This window comes from Belonocnema kinseyi, chromosome 1 (assembly GCF_010883055.1).
Source record: "Belonocnema kinseyi isolate 2016_QV_RU_SX_M_011 chromosome 1, B_treatae_v1, whole genome shotgun sequence".
Classification (NCBI taxonomy): Eukaryota; Metazoa; Arthropoda; class Insecta; order Hymenoptera; family Cynipidae; genus Belonocnema; species Belonocnema kinseyi.
The window spans coordinates 110901944-110907704 of NC_046657.1; positions in this window are offsets into that span (position 1 = coordinate 110901944).

Here is a 5761-nt window from a genome sequence, read left to right on the forward strand (position 1 = left end):
ATAATAGATGTAAAAAAATATATTTCAACAATCAATTCCAACGGCATCAGCCGGTAACGTTGTACACGAAAATACGAACTCTCTAGAGCCTCGTCTAGTGGCAGCCAGGTTTCGTATTTTTGTGTACAACGTTACCGGCTGATGCCGTTGGAATTGATTATTGAAATGTATTTTTTACATCTTTTATTATTAAGATTTGTACTTAAACGTAGTTTTCTTTCGGCTCTTGCAGTTCTTAAAGTTTGAGACCGATATTTTATGTATAAAAAAAGTTCGAACGTTCAAAAAATGTTGAGGTTCAGAAAAAAGATGAAATAATTTTCAGTGAAGTTCCTACCAAAATGCAGTACCTAAACGTACTTTATTGTACTCTAATAAATCTTCCAAAGTTTCAGCTCGATATTTTATTTACAAAAAAAGTTCTTAGGTTCAAAAAAACATTCAGTGAACTGAAAAAGTGAGGTTTGTAATATAGGTATTTAGCTGTGTCACATGCCCTTAAGTAAATTAATTTTTCTGTTGAAAATTTATATTTTCAAATTAAAAATATAACTGTTTTGAAAAAAACTCAACTTTTTTACTTAAAAATGCAACAGTTTGGTTACAATTTGTTTTTATTTCTTGACTGAAAAATATTTTTTAATTAACATTTGAACTATTTTCTTGAAAATTCGTCTTTTTGGTTCGAAAACGTATCTATTTAATTGCATAAATTACATCTTTCTTGGGCAAAAATGTAACTGTGGTTGGAAATTAATCTAAATAGATTAATCGTCTGCTTTTAATATGTAATTAAAATCTTTTTTGGATAAAATATCAACTATTATATTTTTTTATCAGAATTTAACTTTTCTCAAAGAAAAATATAATTTATAATTAAAATAACAAATTTTCGAACCAAATAATAATATGTGTAACAAAGAAATAATTTAAATTGTTTCAATACATTTTTCAATTTATGTATTAACTTGAATTAAGATGAATTCTAATTGAAAATTTACTACCAAACCCCGTTCGGAAATAACCCCATTTGGCCCTACTACAAGTCGGGCACTAATCGAGGGTTAGTCGGGTTATTAATTTTGACAAAGTACCCAGTCGGAGACTAATCGGGGACTAGTTGGGCTTTTTGTTGTCAAAATTTAAGTCGGGGCCTGGTCGGTGGTTGGTCAAGGGCTAGTCGGGCTTTTTTGTTCACTAATTTCCGTGCGGGTAATCTTCAGGCTCTGGGCGGAGCTAGTGGGCTCTGGTCGACTTATTCTTATGTTTGAGTTTTCGGCGAGGTCTTATCAAATGAGGTAATATCTAAAAAGGCGTAATGATTTTTTTATTCTAAAACACTAAGAATATATTTAACAATAATCTTACAACGTTTTTTGGAGAAAAGATTTATTAATGTTAAATTCATCTCAAATATACTTAATAAATAATTAATAAGTTAATAATTTTGTACGAAAATCAACTGTTTATAAAAATAACGATCAAAATCTTCAAAAAGACGTAATCTTATTTTTTTGTAGTATTTTTTAGAAAATTGCGAATTTCTAGGAACCTTCATTTGAGTCTTGCGTTTCTGGACTGGTAGCTTTAAAGAAAATCCGCTAGGGTGCGACGTGCCGCCTCTTGTGCGACAGAAATGACGCGTCTAGTCTTTAAGACAACAGTCCACACGTAACGTAGCGTTCCAGCTGAAGTTTTTTTAAAAATTAATATTCCACAAATTTTGGGAAATTTAAGTTACATAAATTTATGCATTTTTAAGCTCAGAATATGTTCCTCATTAAATCTTGGGTAAATTTGAGCACTTTTAAATATTTCAAAAAAGTTTAGGGAGATTTCCGTAAATAATAAGTATTTTGACAAACGTTTAGGGAATGTTCCACAAATTTTGGGAAGTTTGGTTAATATTTCACGCGCATGTATTATCATATGACCCCTACTAGTACCCGATCAGGCCCCGACTAGGATAAGTTGGGTCATCTGACTAGCCCTCGACTAATCTACCGTGACGCTACTGGTCGGGGGCTAGTCAGATGACCCGACTAGCACCCGACTTTCAGTGGGGTCGAATGGTCGGGAACCAAACGAGTTCCCCATTTGAATTTCAACACGGGACAGTTTAATTTACAAGTAAATCCATAATACTAGTCTACGATGTTCAATTTTAATGCATACTCACTAATTTAAATAAAAAAAATTAATTTAGGATTTATTATTAAATTACTTACCTAAGCAAATGGCAAAATTTTAGGTTAGAATTAGAGGTTTCAATAAATTACTTTAAACTACTTTTTTAGAAAATAATTAAATGACAATCGCAATCCATTCTTGCTTTTTAATGTATTCTGTAACAAATTATAAATAAATTGTGCCATTTTATTTCGATAAACCCTATTGGATTTTCCTGGTCTCAGTATTGGCTTCTTCGGTGTCCCTCTTAAGGATATATTCTAAAATTCGTGTCCCACTAATGGGCGATCTGACTAGCTTTAAAAATATCCATTTATATTAATTTACTATAAAATTTCGAATACATTTTTTGTTCTGATTTATCAAGTTATGTCTTTGCCACTTATTATAACGGTTTTTGTACCAAAACTTCCAATTCCGCATTTTAAAATTGTGTTTATGTGGGTTAGCTTTTCCTAACTGTCCCAGTAATGGCCAGTTTGCCTTATAACGAGATTTGTTCGAATAAGAACAAATTCTGGACCATCTCGCAAACTTCCACGATCTGAGTGAACACTGGGGCACATTACCTCTCGTTTTCTGCGACTGCCGACGAAGTTTTATAAGCTGAGGTGTCTCAGTTCTTTGATTTCTCGTCTCTTAAATTAAATTTAGCAAGAAATGTAAAACTCCGTTTAAAATAATATAAAATCTGATCAACTTTATACTATAATGTACAAAATTATGTTTTAAGTCCTATCTCTTTCAAATTCCTCGACAGTCATGTAAACTCTAGAGAAACTCTTTCAAATATTGGTAACCTTTAGAGTATTTCTTAGACAAGATCGCTCAGTTCTTAAAATACTTTTACTATTATTTCTTCAAAGTCTTTGAAACATTTGAAGACTTTTCCCTCTGCCTAAGATTCTTCAAATAATCGCCTAAACTTTAAGCGACTAAATTTTTCCGTTCAAGTATAATTCTTCATCTCAATTCCTCCCATCAATTTCATAAAGAAGTCCGTCATGCAACACGTAGTCGCGAACTTCTCCTTTTTCTCTCCGCGTTAGATTCAGCTCTTTATTTTCTTAAATTAGAATTTGGCAATTTTACTTTTCACCGTCTATTTGAAAAACAAAATTTCATCTTCCTGGACTGAAACATTGTAAACAATAACTAAATCGGAAGAATCTGGTGCGTTCTCGACTGGACTTATGGAAGGGGCGTCTACTTGTTGCATACGTTCACCGTTTCGATGGTGGATATCAAATTTATACTCGGCGATTGAGTTGATCCACCTGATGATTTGCGAAATTTTAATTTTGCTTGTTTTTACGTTAACTAGCGCTTGACAGCTTGTTATAACATCAAATTTTAGTCCGATCAGAAAGTGTCTCAAACGCTAATAGAGCTTGTTTTCACATGAAGGTTATATATTCCCAAAGTCGGATTTGAAGTCAATAATTTTTTCCCTTTAATGAAAGCACTTTCTTGAGCACATCCCAAACGAAGGCACCTTTTTCTTAAAATAAGTCTCTCATGAGTGGTATGATTTGTGCGAAATTTGGCACTAGTCTACGAAAAAATCCATTGAGACGGAGAAATCTACAATCTTCGTGTTCATTTTGAGGAGTCGGAAACTCAAGAATAGCTTTTACTTTTGCTTCCCTGGCAAAATGCCATTTGTTTGAATTTTAAACTCTTATAGATATGCAATTCTACGCATTCCAAATTTACACTTTTAATAGATATTAACAGTTCATCCGGCTGGTTTAGGCAATTCAAAAACCTGTATTAACTTTGCAAGTAATTCGTCCTAAGACTTGGTATACATCAAAATGTCGAATTATGAGAGAGCTACGTTTTTATTTATAAATCCGAACAATTTATTCATTAATTTCGAAAAACGGCGCGTTTATCAATCTACACATAGCCCGTTTAAATTGCCCAGTTGTATCCTGCGTTATAAAAGACGTCTTTTCCTTGGCGTTGTCTGTTAACGGAATTTGATACTCACAGAATTTGTAAGTATCCCTGGTTCTCAATTTCTATTTTTGATCAGAATACAGGGAGAAGCGAATGAGGATTCTGTATCGTTTGCTAGTTCAGCTTGCTTCCATTTGTTTACTGTTTCTTGCATGATATTTCATTCCCGATTACTCGATCAATGTTTGGAGCTTCCTCGATAAACATAATTCTATCGTATAATGGTTTGCCTTTCGGAAACTGGATAAGCTTGAGTTTCTATTCTTATAAGATAGAATGAATTTGGATTTGTTCACTCGTACATCAATGCAATTAATTTTAGCTTGAGGAAGTTGAGCGTCTTTCGTGACACTCACTTTTTCAAAATTCGAAGGTTTGATAGCCGGATCCAAATCAAACACAAATCCACTACGTTTACAGAATTCCAATCGATCGCTGATTTTATAGTATTCAACAAGCGATAATTCCATAAAGTTCTGTCCGGCGAGAACATCATAGTGTTGAGCATCATCTGGGATGATTCGAAAAAAAACATCATCCGCAGTTCCGTTATTTACTGTTAATCTCTCTCGAATTATTCCACACAAACTGGTCAAATTTGGTGTATTTCCAAAACCTTCTCAAACACTAGGTATATGAATAACGTTAAACCCTTAGCCAATACCACTGAAGCCTTTATTGTACAATGACTACTTCTAGGATCAATTAACGCGTTCGAGAAATATTCGCCTACCTGAATTTTCTTTTTATATTCAGTTGTTTTCAAAATTACGATTAAGAACACAAGCTTGCGCGTTCGATAACTTTTTTGTTTTTGTACACGATGTATATGTGCCTGATCTCATTACACCTGAAACATTAAATCTTGCATTTTTCGGTAAAATGTTAAGCGATATGGCCTCTGTTAGTACATTGGTAACGCATACGTGAATCTTCGATGCTTGCTCTTTCGTTACCTGACTGCGACGCTGAAGCTTGCTGATTTGTTGTTTTTAAATTTGAAATCCATTTTCGATGTGAAGCAAAAGACTGGGAGGGCTGTGAGCTTGAGATCACCCGTTGTCACTGTAATGCTAGAAAGATGCTTTGACCATAGACCGATTGCGATTTTTGTCTTGGTGTCTTTAAAAGTTATTCCCAGATTTCTGCACAATCTTGCTTTACGAAAGAAATACTCCCTAGTATTTTCGACAGGTTGTTGACTTTTATGTTCCATTTCTCTCCATCTCTAGGTAAGTGTCTTTCCAAATAAAAAAATTTCCTCAATTCGGATATGAACGTTTCCCAATATACAATCTTGTCCTTGCGGCTTCCTTTTTCAGATGAGACCTCGCTGTCTGAAAAGCAACAGCTTCCGGCGAATGATGCATTATAGCTGTAGATTACAATTCTTTTAACCATGATTGTGTTTCGGAGGCATTCTCCGCTGCATCAAAAATTTCAATATTATTTCACAGGTCAGGTAAGACACTTCGGCGGTTCTATTTATATCTCTATCTGCTTTGAAATAAAATCAAGAGATTGGGATTTGAATATTTGCAGATTTCGATACTGGCGATTAACATGATTTAAATACTTCGCGCGCCTCTTTATATGCGTATATTTT